This window comes from Chelonoidis abingdonii, chromosome 1 (genome assembly GCF_003597395.2).
Source record: "Chelonoidis abingdonii isolate Lonesome George chromosome 1, CheloAbing_2.0, whole genome shotgun sequence".
Lineage (NCBI taxonomy): Eukaryota > Metazoa > Chordata > Testudines > Testudinidae > Chelonoidis > Chelonoidis abingdonii.
The window spans coordinates 108,360,831-108,388,078 of record NC_133769.1 but is presented as its reverse complement, the minus strand read 5'-3'; the positions used below and the strand labels follow the sequence as shown (position 1 = coordinate 108,388,078).

The 27,248-nt window shown below is 43.8% G+C and overlaps 1 protein-coding gene across 2 annotated transcripts in view; it reads left to right on the top strand.

The window, feature by feature from the left end:
• Nucleotides 1-1,578: 1,578 nt before the first annotated feature.
• Nucleotides 1,579-27,248, top strand: part of TBXAS1 (thromboxane A synthase 1) — a 357,796-nt gene continuing 332,126 nt past the window's right edge. For both annotated transcript variants that reach the window (XM_075068946.1, XM_032781962.2), the window contains exon 1: nt 1,579-1,745. The gene's annotated coding sequence lies outside the window, so the exon portion shown is untranslated. The remainder of the gene's footprint in view (nt 1,746-27,248) is intronic.

Genomic DNA, 27,248 nt, shown 5'->3' with positions numbered 1-27,248 from the left:
CAAAAGAACATACTCTTGAGTTTTATTAGCTGTACACAGATAGTTAATATGTTTTAGCAGAAAAGCCCGAAGTCAAAACTGACACTTTCTAGAAAATGTAGGGAAATTTACCTTCCAAGTGACATACATCATAATCTACAATGCCTACTGGTCTAGAAGGAATTTGTCTGATTGGTTATACCAGGGGTCGGCAACCTTTCAGAAGTGGTGTGCCGAGTCTTCATTTATTCACTCTAATTTATGGTTTCACATGCCAGTAATACATTTTAACGTTTTTAGAAGGTCTCTTTCTATAAGTCTATAATATACAACTAAACTATTGTTGTATGTAAAGTAAATAAGGTTTTTAAAATGTTTAAGAAGCTTCATTTAAAATTAAATTAAAATTCAGATTCCTCTCGGACTGATGGCCAGGACCCAGGCAGTGTGAGTGTCACTGAAAATCATCTCATGTGCCACCTTTGGCACATGTGCCATAGGTTGCCTATCCCTGGGTTATACATTCATTTCATTGTTCACATTTTTGGTGGGTACGCAAGCAGCCAAACCTGGGCAAAACTTTAGAGCTCTCAGTTTACTGTGAACAGAAGGTAAATTTTAGATTAATCACCAAGTTGTATCATTAAAATTACCTGCCTGTAAATACTAATTATTGTGTGAAGAGTTTAGCCCTAAGTTGTGCATAATGCTAGAAAGCAACGCTTGAAGTCTGAAGAGAACAGAATGATCTGCTTTGCATAATCTATCCATGTGTGTTTAAAAAAGCAAGAATTTAGTCCCCAACAGTGCAGCCTCTTCCATGAAGCATTACTAGCTCTTGCAATTTTATCATGAGTCTCATGATATTTGGTATTTTTGTTGATATCTGAGCTTCTGAGTCATGTGATCACATAAGACTTTCAGCTTTTATTTTTCAAGTAGCTTCAACATGTGATCCTTAAAGGCCCAAAAGCTAGAAGGCAAATAATAACAATCCAGCATTTTTATCACAATTTTAAAGCTAATCTTGTGATTTTTGGGGTCCTCACTCATGATTTTTGTGTGCAGGGGGCTGGTGCTATTGCACATGCTAATTTTAAACAGCGAAGCAGTAGACCCACTGATTTTTAGGAGGGATAAAATTAGACCCGTGTGGATTTCCAGGACTAGGACCTGATAGCATAATTAAGAAGACGCTCTTCAACACATTAACGCTATGAGAACATTAAAATCCAGTCCTCTTTTAAAATTTTTTTGCAATACCTGTTTGTGGTTTGTTTTTTTTAAAACGCAAAGATATTAACATTTTCCTGCAATGAATTTAAGGATGACGTTATTTTGCAGTCTTGTCTTGGGTTCAATTCCAATTCAACACGTTGTAACGTGTTTTGATTTCTTCCACAAAGCAAAACATGAAACCCCGCTCTCCAGCACGTGCATTGGAATCAATCCTGGGATGTCACGGCCCCGTCCCTTCTCCTGTCGGGAACGAGCACTGCCTGTAGAGCGGAAACTACAATCCCCACAATCCATTGTGCAGGGACAGAGAAAAGGGGAGGAACGTGGTCTGCCGCATGGGTTCTGGGAATGGTAGTTCTATTGCTGCTTCCCCTTTGCCTCAGCTGAGGGCAGATTTCCAAGCACCTGTCCCTTTGCACGGAGACCGAACTACATTCTCCACTGCTCCCTTCGAGAATGTCACGATGCAGTTGCTTAATAACAAGCCAAACAGGAAGTGATGAGAGCCACATGGGAGAGATTTAAAGGTAAGGATGTGCTGGGCTTTGCTGCGGTTGGAGCTCACTGTGGTGGATTTTGTATTGTGTTTTCTGGCCAAGAGTCTGTGGCATTTCATTCAGTTTGGGCAATCATCTTATTTTGTTGGGCTGGGAAAATGCTTGCAAATGTAGCAGGTAGGACACCTGTGGACTGGGTGTCCTCTGCCTTGTGGTTGTGGTGGTTAACAGTAATAAAATAAGAGTCTGAGGGGAAAAGTCCACTCCCTGTTGTGATGGCAAAGCTTGCTGTGGTGTGTCAGGGATAAATTCCATGAACTCTTGCTGAATTTAAGCTTTTGTGGAATTTTTTTAATCCTTTATTTCCACAACCATAAGAACTAGAAACATCCAGATGTGAACTTGGAGTAAGGTGATGCAGTAGCATCTGCCTGTGTCTATTGATGGTTCCAGTGCTGTCGTGGTCTCTGATAAGTTTGAGCAGTAGCCAAGATAAATTGTCGGGACTGTTCAATGCTACTGCAGTTCAGAATCCTGTGGGCAGCAGCGAAACTCCCCAGAAATGTGTCAGTTTTATGCTGATGCAGGGCCACCCAGAGTGGGGGGGGCAAGTGGGGCATTTGCCCCAAGCTGTGCAGGGGCCCCCATGAGAATATAGTATTCTATAGTATTGGAACTTTTTTTTAATGGAAGGGGCCCCTGAAATTGCTTTGCCTGGGGCCCCCTGAGTCCTCTGGGCAGCCCTGTGCTGATGCTGCTTGGGAAGGCCAAGCAGTAGCAGCAGAGGTAGTCAATGGAGAGAAGACAAGGGATGGTGTTGGGTGCTCAGGCCTGGTCTACACTGCGTGTTTAAATCAATTTAAAGAGCGTTAAATCGATTTAACGCTGTACCCGTCCACGCTACAACGCTCTTTATATCGATATAAAGGGCTCTTTAAATCGATTTCTGTAGTCCACCCCGACGAGAGGAGTAGCGCTAAATTCGATATTAACATATTCGGATTACGGTTAGTGTGGACAGAAATCGACGTTATTGGCCTCCGGGCGGTATCCCACAGTGCACCACTGACCGCTCTGGACAGCAATCTGAACTCGGATGCAGCGGGCAGGTAAACAGGAAAGCCCCGCGAACTTTTGAATTACATTTTCCTGTTTGCCAGCGTGGAGATCTGATCAGCACGGGTGGCGAGCAGTCTCAAATCCAAAAAGAGCTCCAGCATGGACCGTACGGGAGATACTAGATCTGATCGCTGTATGGGGAGACAAAATCTGTTGTATCAGAGCTCCGTTACAGAACACGAAAATGCCAAGCATTGAAAAAAATCTCCAGCGATACACAGCGCTGCGTGACAAGCGTAACGGGGAAACAGAGACTCAATGATGCTCATGGATGGAGGGGGTACTGAGAACTCCAGCTATCCCACAGTCCACAGCAGTCTCTGAAAAGTATTTGCATTCTTGGCTGAGCTCCAATGTCTGTAGGTTCAAACAGTGTCTGGCGTGGTTCAGGGAATAGCTCCTCAGTTTCTTTCCCCCCCCCCCACCACGTGAAAGAGAAAAGGGAAAGAAATCATTTCTTGACTACTTTCAATGTCACCCTATGTGTACTGAATGCTGCTGGTAGACGCGAAGCTGCAGCAGTGAAGAGCAGTATCCGCTCCTTTCCCTCTCCCTCCCCGTGTGGTAGACGCATGCATAGATTAGTAACCGTCCTCATAATATCTAACATGTTGACATTGAGGCCAACATTGCTGGTTACTCCAGTAGATAAGACAGAAACGGCTAATAACCAGCTCATCATAGCACTGGGGGCTTCAGCCCCCTCCCTTTCTGTGTAAAGAAAAGATTCTTACTGCCTGGACTGTCATAGCAGCAGCATGCTGGGCTCCTCTCCCCCACACCGCTTAATTCCTGCCTGGACTATCATCGCGCCGGGAGGCTGCCTCCCCTCATTTTTGTCACTAAACACTCAGTGTTTCTTATTCCTGGCATTCTTATTACTTCATTGACACAAATGGGCAGGACACTGCCACGGTATCCCAGGAAGGGTTGCGGGAGAAGGGAAGCAACGGGTGGTGTTGTTGCAGGGGCACCCTGTGAATACTGACACGGAGCAGCTGTGCTCTGATACACTGGTCCTCTAATACACTTGCCCCTTATTCTGCAGACTGACTCTATTTTAGAAACCTAAGGGGAATTGATCAAGTCCCGAAGTGAGTCGAATCCCAATTTTGCTTTGCATTGCGCCCCCGCCGATTTCAGCGGGGGCACTCATCATGATAGCACGGACAGTACAGAGGGGAAGAGATGACCGTTATCTATTGCCAGTTTTCTCCGGCAGTAGACGGTACAGAACGACCAGTAACCATCTCTGCAATCATTGCAAAGGGCAAGTGAATGCTGCTGTGTAGCGCTGGAGTATTGCCTCTCTGTCTGTGGCATGCCAGTACACATAGGTCTGGCAAAAAAAAAAAACGCTGAACGGTCGCATAGGTTGCCGTGTTATGGCGTCTGCCATGGCAATCCCAGGCGAAAAACGGGCGCGAAAGGATTGCAGGCTGGTATTTTCCGGTAGAGAAGGTATGACTGGACGACATTTAACCCAGAACCACCCGCGCAATAATGATTCAACCCAGAATCCAAGGGGTGGGGAGACTGGAAGAAACTATAGGATAGCTACGGAAAGCTACCCACAAGCAACGCCTTCAGAAATCGACGTTAGCCTCGGACCATGGACGTACAACGCTGAATTACTGTGCCTAGTGTGGCCGCATGAAATCGAATTTATAATATCAGTTTTATAAAACCAATTTTAGCTAATTCGATATTATCCCGTAGTGTAGACGTGGCCTCAGTGACTGAGGCATGAACAGTTAACTAATGTTCCTGAAAGTGTTGGCCTTAGTCCTCTGATTAGTTGGTGTCTAGGATGTTTTTCATGTTTTGATCACATTTATCAATTCACGCTGAAGGATCACAAATTGCTTTACACAAGGCATATGTGCAGCACCACTGTAGTGCAGCCACTGTAGAAAGACAACAATCAGTGAGCACACAGAACTATGCAGAACAGTGGGGTTAAAAGGGAAAATTTGGCTAGGGCTACTGAGTCAAATCTCTACTCCTGTGAAAAAATAGTATGAAATCATTAATGTTGCTGCAGAGAACACAGGCCCTGATTATTAGTAAAGAATACACAGATAGTCCTTAGTTTTACCAAGATCAAAATATCCACCTTTAAAATTCTGTGATAAAGCAGCTTCAGGCTTAATCTCCAGAGATGTGCCAAATACTGGAGGGGCCTTGACAATGAATTACTTTCCTGCTCCAAGAATTGGTGCCTCTAGATCACTGAGGCACATGTGGGTGGGCCTTGTATACTTGACACAGTTACCAAAGATGACTTGTAAGAAAGCAGAAGGCACAGAGCTTCAGGACTGTCACCACTCATGAACTTTGAATTAATGCAACATGAATAAAAGAACCAACACCAGCCTCTGCCCCAGCAAAACTCTGACAGACCTAAAATGAGGGACAAATGGCAGAGGTGTCAATAGAAAATGATGTGAGATTAAATTAATTCCCTGTGTGTAAAGTAATCCATGACCTGAAAAGAAGCCAAGCCAATGCTTAGAATTTGTGAGGTACTTCTCATGTTCAGAGTCCTTTATACACATCAGAGACTTGACATTTCTGGTGTCTTAAATTATTTTCTGTATTAAACAGCATAGTAGCATAAGGTTGGCGTGGGAAGTAGGTACGATTGAGTCTTAAGTACCTTATATACATTTAAGAAAAATTGCCAAGGTAAGCAACACTAATAATAAAATATGTGGGTAATGTTTGTCTACAAAGTCACAGTGTTTTGGATGTTTCAGTGCTTGTGCATTGTCAGACACCCTGTATGCCAATTCAATCTACCCAATCAAAGGCAGTTTTAAGGCTAAAGCCTTTAAATTCCTGAAGCTCTGCTATGCTCAGTAGGCTACACACCAAAATAAGATAGTGAGGCAGCCAGAGCATCAGTTTGATGCTTACTTTGCTGAGTCCCTTTACCCTCATTACTGTACCTTTTTAAGGTGCCAGGAAAAAGCTATTCACACTTGTAAGGCTTTTGTGTGTTTCACAGTGATTTAAAACTAGCTCTTTCCTGGAGAAAACAGATAGCTTGGATGTGAACAAGTTTTCACCTGGGAGTATTACATTTCACTACATGCCCTTCAGACATACGTGGAGCCTGATCCTATGGTTCTCACTCAGGTAAAACTGAAACCAGTGAGATCCTTACTTGAGTAAGGAGAGCAGGCTCTAACTCTTAAGCTTTGTCTACACTTAAAAAAAAAAATCATCTGTTGCTGAACTGGAGCAAAACATGGCTTAATTGGGTGTGTAGATCAGGACAAACCACGTTCAGCTGTACCTGTGGTTGACTCCTGTTATCTACAATGGCTAGGTCTCCTACTGAAGCAGAGAAGGCTTAAAATTAGCAGCAACCCAGTCTTCTCTAGGTCATCTTCCCCACCACCTCATTATTAAGCAAATCCTGAACTTTTGAAATGACACAGGTTTTCTGTTACCCCCATGTTGGGTTGCTCTTGCTACCTAGAGAAATGTTCCACTGTCACAGTTCAATTGATAATATATTAGCTTGCTTGTCTTTCATTTGCCAAATGGATTGGAGCCTGCTTGTCATTAACATGCTTTAGCAACTACAGTAATTGGTTGACTAAGCTGTGTTCAGAAGCCTGGGTGGGGGTGGTTAGTAGCTAGAGACCAGGCCTGATATGCAAGAGGATCAATATGTTTGCTGTGGCTGGTGAGTTGATTTCATTGTGTGTATCTGCTTAAATTTAATTTTTTAATGCAACTTGAATTTTTTAAGCTTGAACTATATCCAGATAGCTAATTCTTATTATAAAAGAAGAGGATAAAGGATAGCTTCTTGCCTTCTATTGATCATGGAAATACAAGCCCTCTTCCTCAACCCTCCCCACAAAAAAGCATGTGTTTAAAATTAAGCACAAATGCATACACTAGTAAATTTCAACCACCGTTTGTGTCCTAATTGTAATGTAATGTAAGAGATGTTTCTCTCTGAACCCTTTCCTTCCCTTCTTTTGATGGTCCATTTAGAGACTTTGCTCAGTGTAACCCTCCCAGGAAGGAGTAATGTATACATCTGTATGTTGGAAGTGTAGAGAGATGTATTATTCATACCTTGTCAATGTATATACTGGAAAACAAGCTGAATTCATAGTTCTTTTCCCTTTCTGCTTGTGCTGCTATAGTTAACTGTCTCAGTATTTCCATTATAAACCCATGTTTTTGGAGATGTATAACTGTCTTTAAAACAAAGAGTTCATTAATCTTGTACCATGACAGAGAACATACAATGTTGCATTTAGAAAACAGCTGTAACTGCATATGAAGGGGAGTAATCTCAGTGTACACACATGCTCCAGGAAAATTAACTAGAGTTTTACATATTAAGAGGACAATAGTATTTTACACTTGAAATGATGCTCCTCTGTCAGAGATCTCAAAGAGGATTACAAAGGTGGGTGGTGGTATTTCCCCCCATTTTACAGATGACCAAGCTAAGGCACAAATTAGGTGACAAAATATCTTTAAAAATCTGGGCCAGAGATATTAAATAATTAGCCTTGGATCGACCAGGAAAGTGATGGCAGTTAGGAATAGAGTTCAGTGCAAACTACGCTTGCAGTCGTTTGCTGTAGCCATTAGAGACATTGCCACTCCCAAGAACTACTCACCATTAATTCAGCTAAATCTTAACTGGGGCAGAAGTGCCTAGTGTTTTGTTAGCAATAATTGATGAGGCAGAGCAGAAAGAGACAGGCTTTATTAAACATACCACGAGACTGGTGTTCCATTCTCTAGTTCTGCTCTTTCTGTCTCTATGTGGATGCAACCCCTCTGGTTACATTCCTGAGCCTCAGGTCTCTCACTAATATATGCCCCTTCTGAAACCTGTCTTTCTCTGGTTCCACTCCTATTACAGCTGGGAGCTCCTTTGCCACTAATGTTTCTTTTCCACTTTACATATGAATATAATCAAAGTAAAGAAAATAAAAGAACATAGTTAAATCCCTGACTCGGGCTGGCCAGAAGAGAGTCGCCAGCAGGGTTCTCAATAGTGAAATCTGTGCGAAGAGTCACCACCAATAAACAGTACTCTTCTAAGCAACTAGGGAAGCTGGTAGGGTGGGGTCTACCAAAGGATTTAGGTGTTGCAATGCTGAGCATCACGGTGCCTAACTTTCAGGCACCTAGAAAATCACAGGAGTAAGGCTGCTTTCCAAAAAGCTGAGTGAAACACTTCGGCTCACTGTACAATGAATGGGAAGAGATAGCAGTCTACAAATGTGATCCACAAAAGCCAGCATGGTAAGTGGCTCACTGTCTCAGCTAGCCAATGGGAGATGCTGACCAGAGGGGTGTGCTCAAAACCCTTCCCCTTTGTCTGGTGCCTAAGGGCTTGGCTACACTGGAGAGTTGCAGCGCTGTAAACCCACCACCAGCGCTGCAACTTACTCACCGTCCACACTTGCAAGGCACATACAGTGCTGCATCTCCCTGGCTGCAGTGCTGGCTGTACTCCTGCTCTGCCTCGCGACTAGCGAGTGCACAGCTGTAGAGCGCGCTCTCGCGCAGATCTGTAGGCTGTAATGAAATCAGATAGAAGGTACCACAGAATGCCTGTTCGCCACTCTGCATCACCTCATAACTGCCCTGGGCCTCAGGTGACTCGCCCTTTAAATGCCCGGGAATTTAAAATATCTCTCTTTTCTTATTCTCTGTTCTCTTTTTTTTCTTTCTTCCTTTCTCTAGTGTTGTAATGCTTTATTTTTCTTTTCTTTATGCTCTGTATTTCTTTTTCCTAGGTGACCATGCTCCACGCGCAAACGAACCCCAGCATGAGCACTGGCGAGTTGCTGCGATCCTCATCAGAGTTTGGGATGAGGAAAGCTGTGCAGTCATAGCTGTACTCCAGTCCGTAGAATTACGATACCTACGGACAATCTCAAGGGCCATCGCTGGAAGGGGCCTGACCGGAACGCGGTCAGTGCAGGGTAAAGTAAAGGCGGCTGCAGAGTGCCTATTGCAAAGCTGCGAGGGAAACCGCGCTCAGGTGTGCCCTCACGACTGCAATTTTTACAAGGAGCTGGACGCGAACTTGGGGTGACCCACTGCCAATCCGACGACATATGACAGTTCAGAGCGGGGAGTGGAGGTGGGGAGGAAACCGAGAGTGAGGGTACTGGGGTGGGGGAGACCCCGATCCAGGAGGCATGCAGGCCAGGACTCTCTCAAGCCAGGAGGAAGATAACCAGGCAGCAGCAGCTGGAACTGTTTGGTGAAGAAGAAAGGCGAGGAGCAGTTCCCGGTAAGCAGCTTTTATTTTCAGGTTGGAAATGTTCAGGAAGAGGAGGGGGGGGTTGGGCTGCATGCCATGCATGCAATGCCTAGATGTGGAATAGCCCATTGATGTGTCTATCAATCGACGGTAATCGCCCTCGGTAATCCTCAAGTTTCTGCAGAGCATGGGCAGTGCGCTTGCGCAAGTTTATAAGGGAGAGCTACTGTGGTCTTGCCCCAGTCAGGCTAAAACGCGTCCCGTTGCTGCTGTTGCCCACGAGGGGGGGGCACCATGCTGCCACAGAAAGCTGGCATCGGGCCAGGCGCGGAATCCGCATTGCTGTAAAAGACCTCCCTTGCTTCCTCAGGTGACCTGCAGCAGCGAAGATATCTTCCAAGGATAACTCCCTGTGAAAAAATGTTGGGATCAGTATTCAGTATATGGTCCCTGCCAGCTGTTTGCTTTCCCCACGACAGGAAACCTCCAGTACAATAAGCCCTTGACCACATCAGTCCCTTACCAGGTGAACCGCGCGCAGCGAGAATATCTTCCAGATTTAATTAACTCCTGCACTCATTCCCCTTACTCACCTTTCTTCGCTGCTGTGGATTTGTGTTGCTCTGTTTGGTATGTGAAAGTATGCTAAAGTGAGAGTGTAAATCTCCTTTTCACTGTGCTTATACACAATGCCTGCCCTCGCATGTTTAAATGTTTCAATTTTTGTCTTTCTAATAATAGTGTCCATTGAATACTCGACTGCCATATCAGAGACTGCTGAGCAGGCTACAAACTGAGGAAGTAAGCCAAGAAAAAGCAAAAGAAGATATATGGTGAACGCAGGTATTGAATCAGTCCTGGCAGAGAGGTAAAAAAACTAGCAGACTGGAGGGAAAAAATGCAGGCACTGGAGGGAAAGAGAAGCAGGAGAAATGGGGGCAGTGGCTAAGAAGAAAAGGCACGGAAGCAGCTGATTAAGGCACATAATAGATCCTGTGCGCGCCAAATGGACTGTATCCAGGTCACGTCGTAGCCATGCAAGCGAGAGCCACTACCGTGCGGCCCCCCCCCTCAGTCCCAAAGCTCTTTTCCCTTGTGCCCCAATATCAGCTCAAAACCCCTTCTCCGCAGCTCCTGGCTCTTACCACCACCAGCTGCCCCCAACCCTGTACGTTCACCCTACCAGCGCCTGAGAACTTACGGGACCCTTACGCCTCTGTCACTCAACCCCCATCTCCATTGCATTCATTTTTCATCCTTGAAGTGCAGCAGTCATATGCACAGCACTCCAGACAGGACATATTCAGAACCTCTGACTGTTCAGTTCACATACGCCACCCCCCTTGCCCTTTTAATTTATTTCTGTTTTCAATAATATGAATTCTTGGGCTTTTAAGACAGTTTTCTTTTATATGCAGAAAAGTGCAAAGATACTGTTAGCCCAGGGAAAAAAAACAGGCACTGGCAAATATTGTAACCACTGTACTTCACTCTTGTGCAAGGCACCAAAACATTACTGTTGGCTTTCAGCCTCAAATTCTCCCTCAGAAGGCATCCCTAAAATCCTTTGTAGCCCTGTGCTGGGCCTCTCTAGTAGGCCCTGCTCTCTGGCTGTGCAAATTCAGCCTCCGCGTTGAACCTCGAGGTCGCATTCCTGACTGAATGTTTCACCCTTCCCTCAACAAATGATTATGGAGGGGTACAGCACGTTGATATAACTGCAGGGATGCTGCTTCTCCCCCAAGTTCTAGCTTTCCCATAAAGAGGGTCTCAGCGGTCCTTTTAAATGGCCAAAAGCACACTCGCAGTCATTTCGGCACTGGCTCAGCCTGTAGTTGACGGTCCTTGCTCCTGTCAAGCTTCCCTGTATACAGCTTTTCATGAAGCCAAGGCATTAACGGGTAAGCGGGGTCTCCAAGGATCACAATGGGCATTTTCACACGTCCCCTACTGTGATCTTCCGGTCTGGGAAAAAAGTCCCGCCTGCAGCTTCCTGAACAGGCCACTGTTCCAAAAGATGCGTTGCATCATGCACCTTTCCAGGCCAGCCTGTGTTAATGTCAATGAAATGCCCACGGTGATCCACAAGTACCTGGAAAACCATAGAGAAATACCCCTTCCGATTAATTGTACTCGATGCTAGGTGGGGTGGTGCCAGAATAAGAATATGCTGGCACCACCCCATCTATCGTCCTTTCCAGCGGTTAGGGAAACCCACTTGTGCCAAAGCCATGGCCACACTATCCTGCCACGTTCCCCCCAGAATCACGTTTCTCTTAGCAGGATGCGATTAATGGCCCTGCAAACTTGCATCAAACACGATTCCAACAGTTGGGACTGTCCACTCCAAACTGTAGTTCGCCGACGAATCGGTAGCTGTCTGGAGTTGCCAGCTTCCAGACTGCAATAGTCACCCGCATTCTCCACTGGCAGGGCAGCCTCAATCTTGTGTCCTTGCGCCGCAGGGTGGGGCGAGTTTCACACACAGTTCCAAGAAAGTGGCTTTTCTCATCCGAAAGTTCTGCAAGCCCATTGCTCTCATCCAGACTTCCATGACGATTGATCCCACCACTCAGTGCTTGTTTCCCGAGCCCAAAAGCAGCATTCCACGCTGCTGAGCATTTCCGTTAATGCCACAAGCAATTTAGTGTCATACGCGTCAGTTGACTCGATATCATTGTCGGACTCCTCACTGTCACTTTGGAGCTGAAGGAATAGCTCAACTGCCAAATGTGATGTGCTGGCGACACTCATCAGCCAAGTCCTCAGCAGCTCGGGCTCCATTTCCCACAGAAATTGCGCTGCCAAGAAACCATTGGGAGACTCACAATGGTGCCAAACGTGGACGGAAAAACAGTGACTGCTGGGATGTGAAGTGATGCACCACAGGGCGTTGGGACAGGAAGCGGAATGACCCGCACCCTTCTGTCCCCTTCCCACAACCCACGGCGCCAAAATGGGACGAGGTGCTCTGTGGGATAGCTGCCCACAATGCACCGCTCCCAACAGCGCTTCAAATGCTGCAAATGTGACCACACCGCAGCGCTGGTAGCTGTCAGTGTGGCCACACTGCAGCACTTTCCCTACACAGCTGTACAAAGACAGCTGTACCTCCCAGCACTGCACACCTGCAAGTGTAGCCAAGCCCTAAGTCTGGGCTCCTGGAAGGTGCCTATTTCTGCTAGCAATCCATGAATGGGAGCCCACAGCCTGGAGTTAGGTGGCTTATGCACCTAAGGAGCGAGTTAAGTACCTGTCTAGCTCCACACAGGACATCAGGAGGAGCAGGTAGTGGTGCATGCCTTTATAATGTTTTATCCCAGAGGTTAGAGAACTCACCGGGGATGTAGGAGACCTTGGTTAAATGGGGAGGGAGGTTGAATCTGTGTCTCCCACATTCCAGGTGAGTGCTCTAACCTCTGGGCTAAAAGTTATAAGATGGGCAGCAACACTATGACCACCACCATGTCCTCCTCTTGGATTCTGACTAGAAACAATCTGGTAGGAAGCTTCTAAGCATGTCTACGACATTGGGTCCTGCATGTGACTTAGGTGGCTGAACGTTTGTCTTTCCTGATATGTGATTTACTCTGGGGCATAAGTGGGAGATAGGCATGCGGTTTGCCTGGAGAGAGGCAGTGTCTTGCATGCCCAGAGGCAGAAATAAAGGGCCTTTTGACCTTTTATTCTGAATACTTAGGTGCTGAGTGTAGGCACCTGCAGGGTTTGGTGGGAGTTTTGTGGATTGCAGTGGAGCCAAAACTGACACTAAGTACCTAAGTCTTGGGGCCTAAGTGCCTTCATGGATCCCATTCCTAAGGGCTACTGCACCAGGAGGAGGGATGACTTCTATTTGCTGGGAGGCAAGATTAGTTAGGACTCTCTGGACATGTCCACAATGGAGCCAGAAGGTGTGATTTCCAGCTCAAGTAGATGTACCTGTGCTAGTTCTGATGGTGCTAATGTACTAAAAATAGAAGTGGAGCCCTGGTGGTGGGAGTGGCTAACCCTCCCAGGTATGATTCTATCTGACACATTAGGTAGGTACTCAGTGGCTAGCCCCTCCTGCAGCTCATACTGTGGTTGCTAAGCTGCTACATTTAGTGCACTACTTAGATCAGAGCTAGTGTGGGTATGTCTCCTCAAGCTGGAAATTACTCCTCCAGCTCCAGTGTAGACGTACCCACAGACTGCATCCTCGCTGGCTCCTGCATCTCCCTGTTGCCAGGATTCTTCTCTCCCTTTACCCATTCTGTGCCCTGCATCCCCAGGTGGAGAAGCTCCAGAACAAGTTATCTAATGCTGCAGCAAAAATAGATCAAAAAGAGCTTTAAAGTTCAAGACCTATTCAAACTTATTCCACACTTGGGTCTTGATCCCTCAGCAGGGTCTGTTCAGATGACCCCCTGCCTAGAACTCCACTGATTTCAACAGATGGGGGGTTTTGTGCAGGCATGGAGGTTCTTTCATGTGAATCCAGTTGCTACCTTAGCAGCATTTGGGGGTTGGGGGGCACAAGGAAGTGACAATGTTTTGAGTAAAAATGAAAACTTTAAAGTGAGGAAGGAAAGCAATTAAAAGCTGAGACACATTGGCAACTGTTTCTCCAAGATGGCTGCCGGAGCTGCTGCTATCTTGATACTGGAGCTATCTTATTGCTGGAGTCAGTCATTTGATCCTGTGAGTATCAAACAGGAAAGTCTTAGTAGAGGAAGGAGCAGAGTAAAAAGATGCTTTTAAAGGGTATAATAAAACCTGCAGATTGAAGTCTTGGTTTAGTGGGAAAACTATTTCTCTTTTCTTGGAAATGTGATCTGAAATGGGCAAAAATGGTCTCGTTCTCTGACAGCTACTATTAAGAACGGCCATACTGGGTCAGACCAAAAGTCCATCTAGCCCAGTATCCTGTCTTCCAACAGTGCCCAATACTAGGTGCTTCAGAGAGAATAAAAGAGAACAGGTAATCATCAAGTGATCCATCCCCTGTCACCCATTCCCAGCTTCTGCCAAACAGAGGCTAGGGACACCATCCCTGCTTATGTTCTGACGTTGTGAATAAGGCCCACAAATTTATGCCATTTTGCATAAAAATCATGAGATTTTGCAAAAATCATTAATTTTAAAAGATCTACTTCGGTTTTGGAGCCTGTAGTGCTCACAGCTTTCAAGCTTTTCTCTGATGCTGTGAGTGCTAGACATTTACCCCTCCCTCCTTTTTAATGGAAGTGAGATTCTCTCATAATTACATGACTCCAGGAGCTAGGGCTTTAGAAAAAACCCGCCAGATATCACAAGACTCACCATAAAAGCCTGAGAGTTGGAAATGCTGCATTTACTACTGTGTAATTTACATTTTTTTCTCTTTTTGGCACACTCCCCCAACCCAAATCCCTTACTCGTGCACATTGCCTCTGAATTGGTCTACTTAGAATGAGTGCGAGGGAGCTGAAGGGAGTTCTATTTTGGTGTAGCTGGCATGCTAAAAAATGGACTACAGCAAAAAGAGTATGTTGAATAAGCTAAAGTAGGCCATCTCTACTTTATTTGACATCTTCTGCTCTTCCCTGTTTAAGCTATCACAACTGAGACTCCATTACATACTGGTAAGTGGGTTTCCATAGGCCTCAGGGAGTCTTAAATCCCACCCAGCCAACCCTTAATGCTTAGCTTTATGCTCATGACATATATGAGGTGCATCGAGCTAAGCACAGGTATAAATGTGGCAGGACTGGGGCCTAAGTGAACGTAAGGGCATCCCAATTTATGGTGCACCTCTGCCTCGATATAACGGTGTCCTTGGGAGCCAAAAAATCTTACTGTGTTATAGGTGAAACCGTGTTATATTGAACATGCTTTGATCCACCAGAGTGCGCCCCCCCTTCGGAGCACTGCTTTACTGCATTATATCCAAATTCGTGTTATATCGGGTGGCGTTATAGCGAGGTAGTGGTGTACTTTTATGTGTTGCCTCTGACTTTGCCCCAGTGTGTGTGAGAATTTATTCCCCCTCCCCTTCTTATGGCAACTGTATCCATTCTAATACAGAATGTGGTGACTATTCTGCATTGTATATGCATGTCTAAAAGCTTGTGATGTCTACACATTGCACTCATTGTTTTTGAAGTATATACTGTGTGGGAGATTTTCAAAAGGCACAAATAGCAGTTAGGTGCCTAAAATGTCCCTTGATTTCTGTGGGGAGTTAGGCCCCTATCTGCTACTTTGTGCCTTTGAAAATTTCCCCCATATCTTTTATTCACCAGTAGAACTTTTAAATGCAATAAGGAGTTACCTTTGCGGCCTCATATAGACTCTAACAGACCATTGTTGAAAAGGCTTAAAAAAGAACAGTAATTGACAACTTCCTGATTACACCTTACAGTTGAATGTAATCTTTTTGCAGTAGCATTTCCTTTCAACATATACATGTTGGATAATAGCATAGCAGCATGCCACTGTGGTTTACATGCTTCTTGATCTTTAAAAAGTTCCTGCAACAATAATATTAGACCAATGACTTTTTTAGATGCTTTCCCTGTTGGTCTTTTCTCTGCCAATCCACTCACCCATTTTAGCATGTGCTGGTTGGATGGAAGTTCTAGAGTTGTCATTCCCCCTCTTTGGCTTGGGAATAGCAGCATGTTTGCATTATGTAGCCAATCATACATTCTTTCTCCCCTTCACTCAGGGTGACCAGATGTCCCTATTTTACGGGGACAGTCCCAATATTTGGGGCTTTTCCTTCCATAGGCGCCTATTACCTCCCACCCCCTGTCCCAATTTTTCACACTTGCTGTCTGGTCACCCTACCTTCACTCATGCTTTACCTCCAATTGTGGCTGTTAGAATCACTGGGGTTGGACATCTGGCATGTGCTCTTTCTTGGGCCCAGTTCTGTAACCCCTTATTTACATTGAATAATATTACTCATGTGAGCAGACCCATTTATATCAATGGAACTTCTTGTGTGAGTATGTACTACAAGAAGTAAGAAAGGGTGACAGAACTGGGCCAAAGAATGAGTCCTTCTACTCATAAAAGGCTCCAGACTCCCTGTTCTCTTTTCATTCTGTGTTTTGTAGAGTTTTTTATAGGCTACTGGGATTTTTTGCAGGTGTGTTCTGCTGTTTCCAGGCCCTTTGTAATTGCACTTTTATTTCCCAAGTATTAATAACTTTCTGATTTCCCTAAGCCTGGGTGATTCAGCCCATTTCCAGGATGTCGGTGTCAGGCTGCATGTGGCCAGTACCTGCAATCTCTTGTTCTTTTCAGTGTGCTAATAAGCAATTGTGCTCTGCAATTCAAGGTCTGATCAATTTTCTTTTTTCACAAGCAGAAACTGGTTGCAGATGACTGCACACTGTGATGCTAACATAAACTTCCTCCTATCCGTGACCTGTGACAAGCTGTTCTAATCCGATTTTCCTCATCTGTTCCTCTTGCCTTGCCCTGCCGCTTTTATTTGCTCCTGTGACTCCTTTAGTTGAGGCATATGGAACTGTTTTTGTTGGGGCACTGTGAACTGTTTGAGAGTTTGGATTTCTATTGCTGGCAGACTCGAAAAACACAGGCACTTTGTCTGTGGAATAGCGATCATTGGTTAATTATCTCAGAACCCACTGTCCTACATTTAAGTAGGCTGCCTGCAGTTCCTCTCTAATGGAGCCCCTTCTGTTTGATACAGGGGAAGACTGTCAGTTTTTTAACTATAGTCTAGAAAGTTAAGGGAGGGATCCTGTAACTATAGCAATACTTAGAGACCCATCTTGTATTTAATCATTAGGAAAAAATAGCATCTAGAGCACTATAACTGGTCATTGGCTGCAGAATTGTTGGACAACCAGTCTGAGATGTCTTAGACTTAGGGCCAGCCTTACTCATGTACCTTAAGCCTGGATCCACAAATGTACTTAGGCACCTAAAACTGGGGTTTAAGCACCTAAGTCCCATTCCTGGTCTCCACTGTGATCCACAAAACCCCCACTTAGCTGCTGTTGAACACTGTAGGTGCCTAAACTCACTTGGTGCCTAAGTTTTCAGGATGAAAGTTTCCTAAGTGTCTCTGTTTCTGGTTCTGGCCATGCATGCTGCAGCCTCCCTCTAGCTGCCTAAGTCCTAGAGTGATTGGTGAAGTGGGGGAAAATAAATGAGAGTGCCTGTCAAGCCTGATCCAGTAGACATGCTTGGGGGTCACCAACTGGCTGAGATCCTATTCAAAATCTGGCCTTAGGAGGAGGTAGTGATGGTACTGCCCAGCTTATAACTTTTAGCTCAGTGGTTAGTCCACTCACCTGGGATGTGGGAGACCCAGATTCAATCCCCCACTTTGCCTGAGAGGGAGAGGATTTGATTGGAGTCTACCACACCTCTCAAAGAGTTCTGTAATCACTGAGCTGAGGAATAGTTTGTACTGATCCAGTCTCACCTGTTGAAGCTGTTCCATGGTGTATAAATAAAGTGTCACTGCAGAAAGGGATCTGGATCCTGGGTTGTCTTCCAGGCTATAGAGTCAGTCATTCTCTTTTTCTCTGGCCCGGTGAGTCTTTAAGTAATTATCCAAAGGTGAACAGCTTCAACCGGAAAGAGTGGTTGAGTACAAAAGAATAGTGCAAGCATGTAGGGGACAAAATCAGAAAAGCTAGGGCACAAAAATGAGTTAAACCTAGCAAGGGACATAAAAGGCCATAAGAAGAGATTCTGTAAATACACTGGGAGTACGAGAAAGGTAGTGGACCGACACTTTCCCTTTGTCTATCAGCTCTCTGTCCCTGCTAACGCATGACACCAGGAAGTGAGGTGTTGAATGCTTATTTCGTTTCACTAAATAGGTTTACTAACAAGGTTAATTGTGAACAGATACTGAACACAATATTAACATCAAGGAGGGAAGGCATGCAAGCCAGAACAGGAAAGAACAGGTAAAAAATATTTAGATAGGTTAGATGTATTCCAGTTGGCAGGGCCTGATGAAATTAATCTTAGGGTACTTGAGGAACTAGCTGACGCAATCTCAGAACTGTTAGTGATTATCTTTGAGAACTCATGGAGGATGGGTGAGGTCCCAGAGGACTGGAGACAGGCAAATACAATAAGGAGTTAGTACATTTAAAAAGAGGAACAAAGAGGACCCAGATCATTATAGATCAGTTAACCTGACTTCAGTACCTAACCAATTATTCAGCACTGGAACAAATTATTAAACAATCAATTTTGTAAACATTTGGAGGACAGTCGGGTTAAAAGTAAAAGCTAACGTGGATTTGTCAGGAACAAATTATGCCAAACCAACCTAATTTCCTTCTTTGACAGAGTTATTAGCCTAGGGGGATAGAGAAGGAGCAGTAGATGTGATGTGATGTATCTTAATTTTAGTAAGGCTTTTGACACAGTCCCGCATGATATTCTCATAAACAAACTAGGGAAGTATGGTCTTCATGAAACAACTGTAAGGTGGGTGTTCAACTAATTGAAAAACCATAATCAAATAGTAATGTGCTCCCAGTTTGACTTCAAACCATAACTAGTGGAGTCTTGCAGAGATTTGTCTTGGGTACAGTACTAGCCAATATTTTTATTATTGACTTGGATAATGAAGTAGAGAGTATGATTATAAAATTTGTGGATGACTCCAAGGAGGGAGGCGTTGCAAGCCCTTTGGAGGAATGGATTATCATTCAAAATGACTGACAAATGGAAGACTGGTTTGAAATCAACAACATGAAATTCAACAAAGACAAGTGCAAAGTACAACACTTAGCAAGGAAAAATCCAATGCACAACAGCAAAATGGGGAGATAATTCGCTATGTGGTAGTACTGCTGAAAAGGATTTGGGGGGTTATAGTGGATCACAAATTGAATATGTCATCAATGTGATATAGTTGCAAAAAAGGCTAATAAAATTCTAGAGTGCTGTATGTAAGACACAGGAGGTAACTGTTGTGATGGGGCAAGGCCAGATGGCTACAGTAAAGTACTGAGAAACAGGTATGTTAGCCCCAGGCTAAACAAATCCCTAGTACCCTGGTAACCAAATGGCAGTTGCTCCAGGTTAATCAAGGCACCTGGAGCCAATTAAGATCTTTCTAGAAGGCAGTAGAGATAGCTACTTTAATTAGAACACCTGCAGCCAATCAAGGCAGGCTAATCAGGGCCCCTGGGTTTAAAAAGGACCTCACTCCAGGCAGGCAGGGAGGAGCCAGAGGAGAAGGAGTGTGTGTGACGAGCTGGGAGCAAGAAGGCAAGGAGCTGAGAGTGAGAGAGTGTACTGCTGGAGGATTTAGGAGACAAGCATTATCAGACATCAGGAGGAAGATCCTGTGGTGAGGATAAAGAAGGTGTTTGGAGGAGGTGGAAGTGGGGAAGTGGCCCAGGGAGTTGTAGCTGTCATGCAGCTGTTACAGGAGGTACTATAGACAGCTGCGATCCACAGGGCCCTGGGCTGGAACTCGGAGTAGAGAACAGGCCCGGGTTCTCCCCCCCTCCCCAAACCTCCCAACTCCTGATCAGACATAGGAGGAGTTGACCCAGACTGTGGGGAAGATCACTGAGGTGAGCAAATCTGCCAAGAAGCGCAGGACCCACCAAGGTAGAGGAGGAACTTTGTCACACTGTCCTGTTTACTTGGCACTGGTGAGACTTCAGCTGGAGTTCTGTATCCGGTTCTGAGCTCCACACTTCAGGAAAGAGATGGACAAATTGGAGAGAGTTCAGAGGAGAGCAACAAAAATTATTAGAAAACTGACCTGCGATGAAAGGTTAAAAATGGGCATGTTTAGTCATGAGAAAAGAAGACTGAGGGGAACCTGATAGCCCTCTATATATATTTGAAAACTGTTATAAAGAAGCCAGTGATCAATTATCTCCAAGTCCAGTGAAGATAGGACAAGAATTAATGGGCTTAATTTGCAGCAAAGGAAATTTAGGAAAACTTTTCAACAAAATGGTAACTAAGATCTGGAATAGGCTCCCATGAGAGATTGTGGAGTCCTTGTTGTTGGGGATTTTTAAGAACAGGTTACGCAAACACCTGTCAGGGATGGTCTAGGTTTACTTGGTCCTGCCTCACCATAGGGCCCTGGACTAGATGACCTCTGTGACAGATATCCAATCACATGCAATGTCTTTTGGGATGAATGGTTTATATATGATGGTGTTCTTTTTCATGGGGAAGGAATGTTACAACACGAGTTAATAAATCAGTTCAATTACTTCAAAGTCTTATCATAGTCGTGTTGCAAAGGCAAACTTTTATCCTAATTCTATATTAGTCTGGGCAGGTGACTTTTGGTATCAACATGAAACAATAGATCCTTATGTATCTATGGTCAAGTTAATGGGACACTGCTCTTGTTGGTTCAACTAACAATTCTAAAGTAGGACTTCAGAAATTTAGGCAACTTACTTAATTATCGAAGAATGACAATTGAGTTCAAATCTACCTTATTAATACATGCTCAAGACTATCCACATTAAACCAAATATAATATACAGGTAATTATTCTGAAGCTATTCTAATTTCTCTGGAGTTTCACAAATACTGTAAACTCTGATGTTACTTTAACCAAGGGTTCAAATCGTGGTAAAACCTTGAATTTGTTTGCAAGCTAAAAGTTTCTTCCTCCTTCTGTGTAAGACACCATTCGTTCTCTTGGCCATAAAATCTTCATGGTTTCTCACAACTAACTTGTTTGTAGGGAAGCAGTTTCCTCTTTCAAATAGTACTAGGCTTAGTTAATGTAATGAGTTTCTCCAGACTCTATGCCTTCATTAGAGCTAGTGATTCAGTGGTTCCTGAACACCATGATCAGCTTCAATAATGGAACCCTACAAACAACTATATACAAGAAACCAACGGATCACTACACCTACCTCCACAGATCTAGTAACACCCCAGACCCACCAAGAAATCTGTTACCTACAGCCAAGCCCCAACCTTGTTAAGCTTATGGTCAGAAGCAGGCTCCCGACAGACCAGGACATATCAACTCAAAGCAGCGCCAGACTCTGCCAAAGCAAAAACTGGTAGGCACATCTCCACTGCTGTGATGAACAGTTGCCCCCCACAACACACCTATCACAATCCATGCAGCTTGCATGTGCCTATCACAACATGTGGTTATCTCATCCAGTGTATCAGATACCCCAATAAAACTATATGGGTTGCTCACACAGAAAAATGATAAAGGACAAAACCACACTATCACCCATGGGTGAATGCTTTTCACAAAGTGATCGCTTCATATCTAACCTCTCAGTCCTCATCCTCAAAGGAAACCTGCACAGCATCTTCAAAAGACAAGCCTGGGATCTTAAATTCATAACTCGACTGGATACTTAAAAAAGCCATGGACTTTACAGACACACTAGTTTTATGGCTCATTCCAACAATTTGTAGCACACCATGCTGACTATTAACCCTCCTTTGTCCCACTACTGCAGAGGTGTTATGGCCCACTTCATTTTAAGTAGTGTCCTTCAACTTGTGGGAACCTCTTATGCTTAATTATCTGTCCCACCTTAGATATGACATCCTGATTACCTTCTCCAGGTCTGAAGAAGAGCTCTTTAAACCTCAAAAACCTGTCCCTTCCACCAGCAGAACTTTGTCCAATAATTACCTCACCCACCTTGTGTCTCTTAGTGATTCAGTGTAAGTTCTAGACAACTAAGACTAAATTTGTAAGTGAAGTATAAGCACACATTACACACTTTAGTCATTCAAAAGCTTTAACTCTGTTATGTACTTTCTGAGGAGCATTTGGTTTAACATGAGCAGGTCACCACTTGGGTAAACAATTCATGTATAAAAGTCATTTTTGAAAGTGGTATGAAGATGAGCTCAGCTTCACAATTGCAGTGACTGGTTTGTAGAGATTGAATGAATCACCTGAATGAACTTTAAGGGCTAGTCTACACTAGGAGAACTACATAGGTGCAGCTGCGTGTCTGGTGAAGACACTCTATACTGATGGGAGAGGGCTCTCCCACTGACATAATAAATCCACATCTGTGAGAGGTGGTAGCTATGTCAGGGGGAGAAGCTCTCCCACCGACATAGTGCTGTCCACACCAGTGCTTAGGTTGGTGTAACTTGTGTTGCTCAGGGAGGTGGCTTATTTGCACCCCAGAGTGATGTAAGTTATATTGAAATAAGTGGTAGTGTAGTCCTGGCTTAAGTGTTATGACAGATGTATTCCTTTTCTTGTTCTTGATTTTGCAGCAATCTCTCGAGATAAAGGGCTTGTTGGACACTTAGTTCCTGGCAAGCTAGAGTGTAAATCTACCCTGCACTAGCCTGGGGTGCACTAAATGTCCATGCAGACTCTGCTGCTGGGCACTGAAAGTTCCCTAGTGTGCTTTGATCTACTCTTATTTCAAAGTGCACTAAAGAGCTTTTACTGTATGGCAGCAGGATCCACACAGACCCAAAGGATACATCTGCACTGCAAAAAAAAAAAAAAAAAAAAAAAGTGGTAGAGAGTCTTGGAGACCATGTCTAAGAACACGCTGCATTGCTAAAAGTAGCTGTGTAGACATTCCTGCTCAGACTGAGGTCCAAACCCCTTACCAGATTTCAGATCCCAAGTCATAATGTCTACACTTCTATTTTTGGCACTGTTGTGCAAGTCTGAATCCATAGCCCCGGGCTCTGAGAATCACTGCTATGGTTTTGTTTTTGTTTTATTTTTTTCCCTTCCCTTCGGTGTAGTATGTGGCAGGCTAATGGAGGGTAGATTTACACCCCAGCTTGCCAGAAACCAAGTGTTTATGTAGAGAAGCCCAGAGTTAATAGGGTGCTTGTTAGCTACAAAACTTCATTTGTTACGGAGCAGGGAGAGCTCTTGCTGTGCAGGCAATGGCAGTCTTGCACTCTCTCTCTTCCATATATTTCAGCTTCAGGGAGCAACGGGTTGAACAACAAAGGGCATTTTAAAAATGTTCTGCTTGGTGGTATGGCCTAGTTCCTTTCTTGGAAAAGCTCACTGGGCGTGTGTGTGGGGTTCTGGTGGTGTGGGGGAGGCATGGTAGTCAGAAAGTAATGTATATTTCTGGCGAAGACTTTTACATGTTCAACCAGAACACAAGTTGTGTTCCTTCCCATCATCCAATGAGAAAACAAGGAGTACCCTTTATGACTTCTTGTAAATTGTCTGAAAAATTCCAGGTTCTTTGTGCAAGATTTCTTGTGCCATTCAAATTTGTTTTAGCCATTTTGGGCCATATGTTGAAGACGTGCTGGCTCAGCTCCAGCCAGCGACTTACCTCCGCAAGTTACTTTCTGTGTGGTTGCCTGGTTGACTTTGCACAACTCCACGACCTTTCCAACAGCGCTTTTAGCTGTTTGCAGAAATGTCCATTTTGAAGTTGAGAAGAGTTTTTATGTATGTCTCTTTACGGCCTTGGATGGTCCTGTCTATATTGCTGTATGACGAAGAACTAAACAAAAAGTCATTGGCTTGGTCAGTCACCAATGGAAAATAACAATTAATGCAATAATATGAAACACACACTTCTCTACCAGTACTTGAATATTCCCTACACCTCAGTGATAAAGTTAGTAGGATGGCTTCAAGTGTGAAACTCTCTGTTCAATTGCCAAGCACACTGTTGATCAAGCTTTATGATCTTAGAAAATTTTGGTTGGTTCATCTTAAAGATTTGCGTTCACATTAGCTTCTCAGTATTCCACTTGACTACATCAGCTTCTTTGTGTATAATGCAAAACAAATACCTAATATATAAACACCTTTTTGTTAGATTAGTTGTATATATTGATCATGTTTCTATTTAAAATAAACAGCATGGGCCGATCTATTTGCATTGGTTTGTGGTCAGGTTGCCTACACTACAAAACTTCCTTGAACTGAAGGGGTCTATTAAAGAATGCTTTAGACAGTTCTGTCAGATAATTAAGCTTTTTAAATGTTAATTGACACCTTTTTAGATTTCATATCTCTAGTAATAAAATTATACCTTCTGAATTTATATCAAATAACAAAGAGAGATCTACAGTGTGTTCATTACAAATGTACAGACATAAAGCATATAAAATAGAAGGAATTTACTTAGGCCTGGTCTACACTGTGGGATGGGAGGATCAATCTAAGTTAAGCAACTTCAGCTACGTGAATAACGTTAGCTGAAGTCGACCTACTTAGATCTACTTACTGGGTGTCTTCACTGTGGTAAATTGATGGCTGACACTCTCCTGTCAACTTCGTCTGCGCCTCTCGCCCTGATGGACTACCAAAGTTGAGGGGAGAGGGCTCAGTGGTCGATTTATCACATCTAGTCTAGACGTGATAAATCGACACCTGCTGGATCAATTGCTGCCTGTTGATCCAGCAGGTAATGTAGACAAGCCCGTAGCAAGAGTTTATGGTTAAACCAAGTTAGTTTAGCTTTTACACAACCTACATATCCTGTCTATGAAACACAGAAACAGTATGTGCTGTTGGATATGTTTTAAAAGCTTAGGCCTAAATTAGGCCAGGGATTCTGGCCTGGGTCTTGAGATCTATAATGTTGTTGTTAGTTATTTATTCCATATTTTCTGTGACATCAGTGGACCAATCTATGGCAAGCATTTTGAAGGTTTTCATCGCAGTAGAATATTTATGCTGCATTCCAGTTTAGAAACTAGTTCTGTTGCAACTGTGTTTCAAAACTCTTCCTGGTTATGTGGACAAGGCTTTAAAATCATTAACTCTTCCTGGAAAACTTGGACCATTTATCAGCTGAGGAACAGTTCACATTCTAGTATTTGTCACACTATTTCTATACTTCATTTTTTTTCCCTTTTCTTTTCTTTTTACTGCTGTAAATACATACATGTAAACTGGCTTTCTCGCTCTGTAAGGCTTCAGCTACTTCTGCAGTGCAGGCCAAATCCTGCCCTTTCCTCTACTTTAGTTCTGCTGCCGCTGCATTCCTCTAATTATGTGATTCTGCTGCACGTTGAAGGTGGGAAGGGTCCGCGTATGAAGCATCCAAGAATAAGTTTGTGTGGAACAGATCTGAGCTCTGTGGACTCTCCCTGCGGTGGAGGAGAATTTAGGATGGAAGAAGATGTCATAGTAATGAGCACGTATAAATGCCAATGGATTGTGATCCTTGTGGATCTACTCCCCCTGCCTGTCCCTGAATAGGTAAGCTGCAACCTGAGTGGAGCCCTGCTGTGCCCTTATCTTGCAGTAAGCAGTCACCAAGTAGCTCTGGTCCCTGAGTGCAGAGGATTCCTTCCCCCTTTTACCTCCCCTCAACTTTCTCGGGCATTTGACTGAGAGGAACAGAACTTGCCCCTCTATGAAGTCACATATTCCTGACTGACATCATAGTACTTCTCATACCAACCAGATGTTGTGTCATTCAGCAGAGGATTGTGAGTAGAGATGGAAAAATGTCTCCTATTTACTCTTCAATAAACATGTTTCTCATGCAAATGACTCTTGTAACAAAGAGGTGAGGGAAGAGGAATACTGAAAACAGGCCCTATAAATAGAATGTTTCTCAAAGTTTTCCACAAGGCATCAGCTGGATCTTTGAGACAAAGTGTCTTTTGGGAAATTAGCAACTTGACTATGGTATTACTGTACATACCTTGTAGCGAATGGGCATGTGAGGCATGTTCCAGGTGAGCGTTGGGATTAGTGTTGTACGACTTCCCCTCTGAGTGAAGATGCCAAGTTAAAAATTTTAGCAGGAAACAGTTGCAGAGGTGTAAAAATGCAGTGCCCAACAACAATCAAACTACTTGTTTACTCACTCTTTTCCAAATGGGATGTAGATTTAAAAAATCCATTTTACTTCATTATGTGTGTGATTAAGAACAAATACATCCCATCCTCCTCCAAGCATGATCCTGGAAAGTTCCATTGAGCTTCTAAAAATAATCAAGCAAGATCTGGGTCCAACTCAGTATTGACTGAACTCAACACGAGTTTTGCCATTGCCTTCATTGGGAGAAGCATCAGGTCTACAGGGGGCGACTTACTGCACTTCTTTGTTAAAGAGCACATATAAGTCAAAATATCTAATGTCTCGCTCTCAAGATTTGTGACTAATCATCCTCCTTTTTAAAGAAGCTTTTAAGAAATATTCCATATAAACTAAGGTCCAGCGAGATCAGTGCTATTTGGGATCAGTGTGTGCCCAGTGATTGATCCTTCACGTCTCCAGTCTTGAATTGTGATGTAATTGTTCTTGGACAACTTGGCAACAGCAAATGGGCAGAGCTATTATTGACCCAGAGTAGCATCTGGAAGCAATGGCATTATTAATACAATAAGCAAAGTTTTCTGTGAATTACTGTGCCACTCTGTGGAGCTGATGAGCTGGTTAACACCTTTTACTTATTTTGTAAGGATCCAGAGCTGGAAAGGAATTAATGTAGTTGTGAAGCACTGAGAACTAAAATAGCAGTGATTCAGTTATAGTAGAGCCAAATCATCTTAAAATTAAACTCTATTGCATTAGAGAGTTTTACTTTTCTGATACCTATATTCTTAACCTCTCATAAGAGAAGGAAATGTAATACGGTGATTTTGGAGAAGCCTCACACATTATATCTAAGCTGTTATCTCAGGGGGTTGTATAAGAAGAAACTACTTTTTGTCTGGTATGTTATGGGAATCCGATGAGCAGAACGTCTAGTTCTTAAGGTTACTAGATAATTTACAAATCTAGTTCTCTTTGGGAATATTTTAATTTGCATAACTTTCAAATAGGTTGTGTGCAATATCTATTTTTTCTTTAAGTAGTAACAAAATATGTTGGATGGCCCTAGGGACCAGGAATCTCATGGGTGGTGGAGGATGTCTCTCACTTGAAAGTCACTTTTAATATGGCTGAAACCATTAGTGATTTGAAATTCACTAGCATCTGATAGCTTATGTATAAGTAGTTGTGTGCCCATTATAGAGATGCCCCCTAGTTTCAACTCTGCTTACTGTCTAATCTGAGATACCAAGGACTGAACTGGCAGGGAAGCAGAATTACCCTTTTGCTTCTTGAGATGGTCGTTCAAGTCAGGGTTGAGTCATCGAGGGACGCTAGAGGACGCTTGCACTGTTGTTGCGCCTCTCCTATGGACAGCCCATTTCCAGGGCTGCCTATTGAGCAATTTTCCCATGCATCAGTAGTATGTTGCCAGAT